This window comes from Telopea speciosissima, chromosome 9 (genome assembly GCF_018873765.1).
Source record: "Telopea speciosissima isolate NSW1024214 ecotype Mountain lineage chromosome 9, Tspe_v1, whole genome shotgun sequence".
Classification (NCBI taxonomy): domain Eukaryota; kingdom Viridiplantae; phylum Streptophyta; class Magnoliopsida; order Proteales; family Proteaceae; genus Telopea; species Telopea speciosissima.
In genome coordinates this window covers 58,369,708-58,381,641 of record NC_057924.1, presented here as the reverse complement: position 1 = coordinate 58,381,641, position 11,934 = coordinate 58,369,708, and positions in this window count along the sequence as shown.

Sequence of the window (11,934 nt, the reverse complement as noted above, 5' to 3'; positions counted from 1 at the left end):
GAACGTGACACAATTTTCAATCAGAGATTCTGATGTTACGTTCCTGGAAAAATTTCTTCCACTCGATCAAGAAGCCCATTGGAACTTTTTACAATGTATTAATGGGTATGGGCTCCCTGATAAATCTTTTTTATTGCTTGCTTTTTGCTCATTCTAATTGGATTTGTGTTTGTTTGAGGTACATAATTCTAAGATCGATGCTGATACATCCAATATTCACCGAGCCAATCAACGATCGCCACGTGTCACAGGTGACCCATTCCATAGCCAAGGAGAACGAACCGGATCCCAGCACCCGGGCGTGACCTCACCCAGGCGCAGCCACCACTCGGGCGCGGCCTCACCCAGGCGCAGCCACCCCACGGGCACGGCCTCACCCAGGTGCGGCCACCACCCAGGCACAGCATCGTGGGCACGTGAGGTGGGGGCTACCCATCTACGATCCGATCGTATCGCTAAGACTCATGCCACTATCAGGACTCTGGACCGCCGCTTAGAGGTCACGTTACCCAGACGGATTCAAGCACCAAGGACGTTATCACCACACGCGGGAATCTATCCACCAAGGATCCTGATGCCACCATAACACTCCCTCCCATGGGGAGATGGCCAATCAGGATAGAGCCCCGTTACCCAGGGCCTCTATCCACTCAACGGCACAATCGCCATCAAACTGGGACTCTCCACACCGCCATATGCTACTATAAAAGGCAAGGTACACAACCCCATCGGGGACATCTAAACTCATATTGAATAATCACTATTCATCTATTTGCGCCAGGAGATCTAACTTTGGCATCAGAGAGCCCTAGGCCGGAACCACACCGGTTCTCTCTGTTGACTCCTTGGTCCACTTGCAGGTGACAGCACTCGCAGGACCGCTTGGTGATTTCTTGACGCAATAGATTGGCGCCGTCTGTGGGAACGACGCTAGCCATTACAGCTACTAGCTCGCTTCCATACTCATTCAATGGCACGAAGGAAGACTACCACCACCAACAACGGAGCAAGGAATGGATCACCACCCCTAGAGTGCTCTCGCCGCAGAGCCAACGACCAGGACCATGTCCCTCTGGAGGAAGAGATCCCCCTTAATGACCAGTTCGTGATCGCCGAGCCCAACAATGATGAGGCCGACGATGTGGTGGTGGAGGTGACACCTGACCCCAATGCTCCAGCCACTGTGGGTCAGATCAACGACCTACAACGACAGATCCTCGATGAACAACGACTCTTTCGAGAATACTTGACGCAGCGTGCGATGTCTCACCGTCGAAGGACTTCACCATCAACAAGGGTGGAGTCCGTACCTCGACAAGAGCCGAACCCTAGGAGATCATTTCCCAGGGGAGTGAGATCAGAGAGACTAGCGCAACGAGCGACCCCCACTCCGCAGCGGGGGGAGCCTTCCAAAGATCCCAGGAGAACAAGGGACCTCTCGCCACGGCCGAACGTGGGAGGACGCCAACACCTGAGGCGAGGGTGTCTAGCCCGCAGAGATCGGTCCGAGGTCTCGTGTTCGATGGACGACCGGGAAGAAAGTCACATACCACGACGGCCGGACCCTCACAGAGAAGAAAGCCCTCACCTTCACGACAAGATTCATCACAGCGTGACCATTCCCCATCCCACCAACACTCAAGGCGGGAGGGGACTTCCAGGAGAGAGCATGAACGGGGTCGCAGCGAACGTTCGGCCAGGCGTGGGGGGCAGACACAGGAAGAGGAGCTCGATCAAAGACTCCGCGACCTGGATGAGAAGCTGGAAGGGTTGAAGAAGCAGACCAAAGGCGAGACGCATTCCATACCTGGGCAACACCCCTTCTCGGCAGAGATCATGTCAGCCACACTACCTTCCAGGTTTCGACTACCCACCTTTGAACTCTACAGTGGTACCACTGACCCCAATGACCACATCAACTACTTTAATGGCATGATGACGCTGTATGGGGGGTCGGACGTGGTCTCCTGTCGGGCATTCCCAGCATCCCTCAAGGGAGCAGCCACATCATGGTTCTCCAGGCTACGACTGAAATCTATAGGCTCGTTCGCAGAGCTATGCGAACAGTTCGTCACCAGCTTCCAAAGCAGCGTCAAGTAGAAGAAGACCACCGTCAATCTACTGAACGTGGTATAGAATCCTGGGGAATCTCTCAGGGAATACGTTACCAGGTTCACCAAAGAGTCCCTAGAGGTTCGAGACTTGGATGACCAGACACAACATGTAGCCCTAGCAGGAGGTATTAGGGACCTGGACCTGATCAAGGACCTGGCACGTCATGAGACCAGGACTATGAAAGAACTCTTGGAGCGGTGCAACGAGTTTGCAAATATGGCCGAGGCACTACAAGCTAGAACGAAAATAATCGAGGCCAAGCCATATGACAACAAGAGGTCAGCACCTGATGACCGCAAAGAGGGTAAGAGGTCGAGGACAGAGCGTCGACAAGAGAAGAGCGATCGCCCGTCTAGGAGGACAGACCGCCGCCTAGAGAGAAGCGAGAGGGCAAGCACCCCTGAGTTCACACCACTGAACACCACCAGGTCCCAGATACTCATGCAGATCCAGGATCGTGACTTACTCCATTGGCCACGACCCATGCTAGCAGGACCAGAGAAGCGGAACCCTAACAAATACTGCCTCTTCCACAAAGAGAATGGGCACGACACAGAGGAGTGCTATCAATTGAAGAGAGAGATAGAGCAACTGGTAAGAGCAGGAAGCCTGAACAAGTATGTGAAGGGGAGACATGACAACCACTCAGGTCAAGGAGATAGAGGTCGCAGCGGAGACAGAATGGAACCGAGACGATAAGAAAGAAGAACAGATCGAGAGAGAGACCGCCCAGAAGAGCGGAGAGATGCAACAGAACCTAGTGGCACCAAGGGACCTCCTGTCCTCACCATACTTGGAGGATCGGGACAAGAGTCCACAAGAAAAGCTAAAGCTCATGCCAGGTTCGTGGGAGTGGCAGAGAAGCCCAGCAAGATAGCTAGGACCGAGGCGGTGATCTCCTTCTCGGATGAAGACCTGGAAGGACTAAACTTCCCGCATGAAGATGCTCTGGTAGTACAGGTGGAGGTAGTCAATCGACCTGTACACAGGGTACTGATAGACACAGGGGCGTCTGTTGATGTACTCTCCTTGGACGCCTATCGACAGTTCGGGTTCGGGGACGACCAGCTCAAACCAGAGCCACTTATCTCCATGGATTCTCAGGTGCCACCGCCTCCATCAGAGGTACCATAGAGCTACCCGTCACCTTCGGGGTACACCCTCAACAAGTAACCATCATGGTGAATTTCATGGTAGTCAAGTCCGTGGTGTCCTTCAATGGCCTCTTAGGGCGACCATCATTGACAGCCCTTAGAGGAGTCATATCACCACTTCACCTGAAGATGAAGTTCCCCACCGAGAATGGGGTAGGCGAAGTCCGAGGAGATCAGAAGAAAGCAAGGGAGTGCTATGCCACCTTCATGAAAAAGAATAATGGCAACACCCGTGGAATGGCACTCGCCTAGAGAGCATGGTCGATGACTGGAGAGATGAACTGACAGAGAGAAGGGGAAGGCCAGTGGAAGACCTCATCACCTGGCCCCTCACCCAAGAAGACCCCTCCAAGGTCGTTCAAGTTGGCTCGCTGCTAAATAAGGAACAGAAAGAAGGGCTTGGACACCTCCTCCAAGCGAACATGGATGTCTTCGCATGGTCGACCTCTGACATGCCGGGAATATCACATTCCATAGCGGAACACCGACTACATGTCGACCCAACTAGGAAGCCTGTTCAACAGAAGTGGCGTAACTTCGCCCTCAACCAACAAGCAGCAATCAAGGAGGAGGTCGAGAAGTTAAGCCGATCAGGGTTCATCAGAAAGGAGAAGTTCCCAACCTGGCTTGCCAACGTGGTCATGGTACCAAAGCCAAATGGGAAGTGGAGGATGTGTGTCGACTATACCGACCTGAGCAGGGCATGCCCAAAAGATGAGTACCCACTGCCCAGGATCGACCTATTGATCGACGCCACCGCCGGCCATGAGATGCTGAGTTTCATGGACGCCTACTCCGGATACAACCAGATCCTCATGTGTGAGGATGATGAGTCTTACACCGCATTCCGGACGGACAAAGAAAACTACTGCTACCACGTCATGCCGTTCGGGTTAAAGAATGCAGGGGCCACCTATCAGAGGATGGTCAACAAGATGTTCGAGGAGCAGATCGGGTGCAACATGGAGGTATATGTGGATGACATGCTCGTAAAAAGCATCCACGCCAGCCAACACCGACCACCTAGAGGAGGCATTTGCGTGATCGAGGAGGAACCGGATGAAGCTAAACCTCGCAAAGTGCGCCTTGGCGTAACGTCGGAAAATTCCTGGGGTTCATGGTCTCAGCCCGTGGAATAGAAGCCAACCCATCCAAGATCAAGGCCATCCAAGAAATGGCACCTCCTCGAACGATCAGGGAAGTGCAGAGGTTGAATGGAAGGGTCGCCGCCCTTTCCAGGTTCGTGTCACGATCAGGTGATAAGTGCTTACCATTCTTCAAAACATTGAAGAACCTCCAAGCCCTAAAGATTTCACATGGATGGAAGAGTGCCGATATGTTCAAGAATTGAAGGAGTACCTAGAGAGCCCACCACCGCTTGGGCCACCAGAACCTAACGAAGAGTTGCAGCTCTACCTGGCCGCCACCCTGTGCGGGCCATAGATCTTGAAGGAAGAAGACAAAGTCCAGAGGCCCATCTATTACGTCGCCATGTCCGATCGATGCGAGACCAGGTACACTAGGATCGAGAAGGTAGCCTATGCATTGGTAATGGCAACCAGGAAGCTACGACCATACTTCCAAGCCCATACCATCATAGTCCTCACAGACCTACCCCTGAAGAAGATACTGCACAAGCCGGACGTCTCCGGGAGATTGATAGCATGGGCGGTGGAGTTAAGTGAGCATGACATCAGGTTCCAACCAAGGACAGCCATCAAAGGCCAGGCTCTTGCAGATTTCATTGCAGAGTGTACCCTGTCTGAGATCGAGTCAGAAACAGGGGAGCCGGAAGAGAAGGATCACGGATCATGGGACATGTTCGTGGACGGGTCGAGCAATGCGGCAAGAAGCGGCGCGGGTCTCATATTAACCAGCCCCGAGGGATTTCGTATCCAATATGCTCTTCGATTCACCTTCCAAGCATCCAATAATGAGGCAGAGTACGAGGCATTGCTAGCTGGACTCCGGGTGGCCAAAGCCATCCAAGTCACACACCTATCCACCTGGAGCAACTCCCAGCTCGTGGTGAATCAGGTGAATGGAGAGTATGAGGCGAAAGATGAAAGGATGGCATCATACCTAGCACGTGCTCAAGCATTGATCGAGGGTTTCGTGAAGTTTGAGATGGTTCGAGTTCCCAGGGAGGAGAACGCTGCCGCTGACGCCCTATCCAGGCTAGCCAATGAGGAACTCCAAAATTTGGCCAGCGCAGTCTATGTTGAGATCGTGCATGAGCCAACGTATAAGGAAAAGCAGGTAAACGAGATCATGGAGGGACCTAGCTGGATGGACCCTCTACTCAACTACCTCCAGAACGATGTCTTACCAGAAGACAAGGCCGAAGCAAGGAAGATCAGGATGAGAGCTACAAAGTACACCGTCCAAGATGGGGTACTGTACAAGCGGGGGGCAACAGCACCACTACTCTGGTGCCTAGGACCTAAGGGGGCAGAGTACGCCCTAGCCGAAGTCCATGAGGGGATATGTGGAAGCCTTATGGGGGGACGAGCCCTAGCCTACAAAATCCTCCGCCAGGGACTATACTGGCCACGAATGCAAGAGGAGGCCATCCAATATGCCAAGAAGTGTGAGCAATGTCAGTTGTTCGCCCCAGTACCCCATCTACCCGCCACCAAGCTGACATCAATCCTCAACCCCATACCTTTTGCCATGTGGGGACTAGACATCTTAGGCAACTTCACCGCAGCACCGGGAAACAGAAAGTACCTGGTCATCGCAATTGACTACTTCACCAAGTGGGTTAAAGCTAAACCCTTGGCCAAGATAATAGAGACAGAGATGGAGAAGTTCATCCGCGACGACGTCATCTACAGGTTCGGGGTACCACGGATCCTCGTCTCAGACAATGGAAAACAATTCAAGAACCCTAAATTCCAAGCATTTTATCACAGCTACAACATCGACTATCGGCCTGTGTCGATAGCATACCCATAGGCCAATGGTCGGTGGAGGTCACCAATGTAACGCTCCGGAAGGAGTCAAGAAAAGGCTAGAAGGAGCCAAAGGCAAGTGGGTAGAAGAGCTACCAAGCGTCCCCGTGGGCATACCGAACTACATCACGGACGCCCACAGGAGAGAGCCCATTTCGCCTAGCATATGGCATCAAGCATTGGCGCCGGTAGAGGTGCACGCCATGTCCCATAGGGTTCTCGCACTTCAACGAACGTACCTATGTCGACGGATCGCGGGCGAACCTAGACTTTATAGATGAGGTCTGCGAGAGAGCACTACTAAGGAACGTCGCCTACCGACAACGTCTTCGCCAGGTACTATAATGCCAGGGTCAAGGAAAGGCTATTCCACCAGGGAGATTTAGTACTACGGAGGGCAAGTGCATCACAGCCCACGAAGGCAAGGAAGTCACCCAATCTGGGAAGGACCCTACATAGTCTCCAAGCGATACGCCCGGGACTTACCGCTTGAAAACTCCAGGGGCAAGAAGGTAGACCGTACCTGGAACTCGAACATCCTGAAGAAGTACTACCAAGTAGAAGCATAGCGAAGCGTGAGGAGTAGCGATGAAGACGACATCAAGGACAATGTGAATTTCATTCAAAATAAAGAAATGTTGCAAGAATGCTTGTCTTCTTCTACCACTCAATCGAATCACGGCCACTACATTAAGGCGAGATGCCAACACTGAGGCTTCATGCCTAAGGCGACATGCCAACACGGAGGCTTCATGCCTAAGGCGATATGCCAACACTGAGGCTTTATGCCTAAGACAACATGCTAACATCGAGGCTTCATGCCTAAGGCGACATGCTAACACTGAGGCTTCATGCCTAAGGCGATATGCCAACACTGAGACTTTATGCCTAAGGCGACATGCCAACACTGAGGCTTTATGCCTAAGGCGAGATGCCAACACTGAGGCTTCATGCCTAAGGCGATATGCCAACACTGAGGCTTCATGCCTAAGGCGATATGCCAACACTGAGGCTTTATGCCTAAGGCAACATGCCAACATCGAGGCTTCATGCCTAAGGCGATATGCCAACACTGAGGCTTTATGCCTAAGGCAACATGCCGACATCGAGGCTTTATGCCTAAGGCAACATGCCAACATCGAGGCTTCATGCCTAAGGCGACATGCCAACATTGAGGCTTCCTGCCTAAGGCAATATGCCAACACTAAGGCTTTATGCCTAAGGCAATATGCCAATACTGAGGCTTTATGCCTAAGACAACATGCCAACATCGAGGCTTTACGCCTAAGGCAACATGCCAACATCGAGGCTTCATGCCTAAGGCGAGATGCCAACACTGAGGCTCTACGCCTAAGGCGATAACCAACCAAGGTCCGAGGATCACCAAGGCACGACGCCACTAACAAAATCCTATGACTACCAAGGGTCAGAGAGTATCAACGCGCAAACAACCACCAAGAGACAATGCAGTCAAAGAAAATCAAAAGCGATCACATAAAAAAGTCATAGTATTTACAAATTCAAGTTCAAAAAAGGAAAAAGTTGAGACGTCTACAGGATCCGTACAGCCGTGGGGTCAAGGGATCACAGAGGGATGGGTCACCTCCGACCCAGCAGGGGACATCATGTCCACCTCAAGAGGACACGCAGCAGCACCCCCCTCAGGCAGGACAGCCTCCACCTCTGACATCGGGACGCTCTCCACCACAGCTACACCCGGAAGTGCCGCAGCAAACTCAGAGAATCCCAAAACAGAGAAGTCATAATCGGGGGTCACCTTCAGGACACAAGCGGCTAAGTCCCGGACCCCTCCCTCATAGGCGGGCTGAAGCTGCACCTGATACAGCGTCGAGAACGCAAAGGATGCCTAGAACTCAGCCATAGCTCGCTCACCTGCAGATGCCAGCTTCGCCTCATGCCTTCCCCTCAATGAATGAAGCTCCTCCTCTAAAGCAAGAACCCTAGCCGAGCTCTTGGCCGCACCAGCAGAGGTCACACGCAACTCCTCGGACACCTCTAGGAGCTTCCCGGACGCCATCGCGAGCTCCCCCGATACCCTCTGCGCGTCAGCCTCGGCCCTCTCACGAGCATCGATCTGACCCTGGAGCTCCCTCTCCACGTCACGCAGGGTGCGCTGTATCTGCACCTCACGAGAAGCGTGACCATGACAAGCGATAAAACATGACATGACAATCAACATGACAAGCGATAAAACATTATAAAAATAAATGGAGCAATGGACATGATGAGACAGAAAAGGAATAACTCACCGAAGCCATATCATGGTAGAGGGTCTGAGCCAGACAAGCATCGCTAAGCCTCTGCAAGGCCATCCTCATGGTAGGGAGCCTGCCCCTATCCACCCACTCCCGCGACACGCCGGCTTCGGCCAAGGTCGAGCCCTCCGGCACGCCTAAGGTGATCACCAGGGACTCACCCAGCGTGGGAAGATCAGTGGCAGTGCCGCCAGAGGAACCCACAATTTTCCCCTTAGAAAGGGGCAATACAGAAGATCCGGAAGGAACAACAGAGGGAGGCAGAGGCACAGAGCCTGAAACGCCATCGTCACCAGGAGAAGTACGGGGAAGGAGGACCCGCACGCCAGAGCTCGTCACGCGGGCATGTCCTGGTCCCCCCTTCCACTTCGCTCCAACAACCACAGGCGCAGGGGCACCACTAACGTCGGTCACTCTAGCAGACGGACCACCCTGAGAAGCGGCCTTCCTCCGTAGATTGCCGCGAAGCAAACTGAAGTCTGGACGCGTATCCACTGCATAGACCGCCCAACCAATCGGATGACATATACATTCAAATATCAACATGCCAATCAAGTACAAAAGACAATGCTCTTACCAGGACTCAGCTTCCAAAGAGACAGGAAGGCCTCCGAGTCCAACTCCTGGACGTGGAACGGATCGCGACCCAGGCACAGCTTGAGGGAGTCACCCTCAAAATCACTCAACTCAAGCCCCTGATTGACCCTCTTAAGGTCAATAACTTCCCTAACGGTCCGTAATGGGCATCGGGGGACCGTGGCAAAAAAGAAGCGATCCCTCCAATACTTCACGTGACTAGTGATCCTCGTGAGAAGCTCTATAGAGGCATAGGGCCCCTTGAGCACGCGGCGAGCAAAGTGATAGCATCCATGGTTCCCCTTCTTCAACAGATAAAAGTGGGAGAAAAGGGGAACAGTGGCGTGCACGCCCAAAGCGAGCGAAGAAGACATAGAAACCCAAAATCACCCTCCAAGAGTTGGGCAACACACTGCCGGGGTGAGGTGCCAATGCTCTAACACTAACTCGACAAAGCAAGGGATAGGAAGGCAAAGGCCCTAGAGAAAAAATGAACGGTAAAGATAGATCTCACCTGCACGGTGAGAGAAGGCATACTCGCCAGGCCCAGGAGCACGCAACATGACCTCAGCGGGAATGTGGAACTCCTCACGGAAGGAGACCAAGTCAGAAGGTGACAAGATGCTAGCAACAGGGCCTAACCTATCAGTAGGACCGACGGCTGAGGATGCCGCCCCAGAGGGCTGACGATCCCTACGGGGACCGGAGACACTAGAAGGTCCCACTCCTCCATCAGTATCACTAGGGGAGGGTATAGAGGAGGGAGTACCCACAGAAGAAGGCGATCCGGGGGAACGCTCCTCTGAAGATCCAACCCCGACTGAAGCAGGGCCAAGGTCACCCGGGAATGACATGAAGGACAAGAGGGGAACGAACTACTTACTCGAGAAAGCAATCTCCCCGAAGCTGGCAAGAAAAATGAAAGGAATGTCACCTGCAAAATATAAACAGCAGATCCATCACATACAAGAGGAAGAACAGGGAAGAAGAGCGAGGGTCCATCACACCCACGCCGCGGCCACCATAGGCGGCGGCATCACCGGCAAGGCGCGGGCCACACCCAGGCACGGCCACCCAGGCGTGGCCACCCTCGCAAGGCGCAGCCACACCCAGGCGTGGCCACCCCAAGCGCGACCGCCCCAGTGCGGCCACCCTAGGCGCGGCCACCCCAGCTGTTATACCCGCACCCCGGATCATAATTAATTGTTATTTCTTCCCCGTGATGTGTAGTTATCACTGCCACGTATGCTAGTGAGCTGTTCTCACTGGTGGTTAAACCCAGCTACAAAATTATTGACCATAGTGCGGGTTTACCTGTGGAGAAAACTATTCGGGGTCATGGGTGACGAACCATGACAAGGAAATAGTAAGTTCTAGCCCTTAATTTTATTTATTTATCCTTTCCCTCGATGCCCTAAAAGTGCGGGTCAAGATTTGGACCGTCCGGGCTATTTTAGTTGAGTTGGGAATATTCTATTTGTGGGTCCCACTTATTTAAGGGAGCGTGTGATGGGCTTATAATCCCATGGTGGATGGACCCATCCCCAAGTGGGTTCTTTTCTATTTTGAAACCTATGGGCAGGCCCATTTAGTTAAGAGACCCATTCAACTTGAGGGCCCATTTGACTCTATTTGACCCAAAGATTGGTTAACCCATTCCTTTACCCTAAATAAGACCATGGGTCAACCCATTAAGCCCTCTTGACCCATTTAACTTAAACTACCCATTTGGCCTAATGACCCATTTATCTTGGATCCACCCATTTAACTCTTGACCCATTTAACTTAAAGTACCTATTTAGCTATTTGACCCATTTAACTTAGAGGACCCAAGGTCCATTTTCTAAATAAGACAAAGGGGGGGGGGAGAAGCATTCATTTTCATTTCTTCTCCCATCTAACCTAAATCGTGGAGGAGAGAAAGAGGAGAGAAAGAGGAGAGAAGAAAGAAGAAAGAAGGAAAGAAGAAAGAAGGAAGGAGAAAAGGAGAAGGAGGAATGGAAAAGCTTGGTTGAAGGCTTGGAACCTCACCTTGTGGAGTCCTCTACGTGGAGCTTTTCTACATTGGGGAAGGTAAGCCATTGAAACCCATATCTCTTCATCTATTTTGAGTTTTGAGGTTTGGAAAATGGGAGAGATTCGACCTAGGGTTCTCTTGGAACCCAAGGAATCGATGGAACCTCTAAACCTAGACTATGGTGGAGTTATTTCACTCCATTACAAGCCCTAAGCCTAAGTAATCTCTTTCCATTTAAGAAATTTAAGGTTTCTACCCTATTATGTCCTAATTTAGGTTCTCTTTATTTTTCCTCTTAAATCCATGGGATTACATGGACCTAATGAGGTCTTAGAACCCTAATGGACCTAGGAGGGAGCTTTCTTGAAGCCTCTCTACCTTTAAACCCCTTAAAAAATGAATCCCTAGTGAGAAACCTTTCAATTTTCGGTTCTGCAGGTATGTGGTTTTACATGTGGTTTCAGCACACGAGAAACCACACCGCAACCACCCTTGGCAGAGACCTTCCTAAGCCCCGGTTAGCTAGGATTTACATGTGGTTTCGGACACGAGAAACCACACCGCAACCACCCTTAGCGAGAGACCTTCCTAAGCCCCTGGTTAGCTAGGATTTACATGTGGTTTCGGACCTGAGAAACCACACCTGCAACCACCCTTGGCAGAGACCTTCCTAAGCCCCTGGTTAGCTAGGATTTACATGTGGTTTCAGACCTGCAAGAAATCACCCTGAAATTACCTCCCTGAGAAGGCCCCTGGGAAGCTCGGATTTATGGGCGGTTTCATTTTTCTGAAACCACATCTGCAACCGACCTTGACTGAAACTGTCCTGAGCCCCTGGTTTC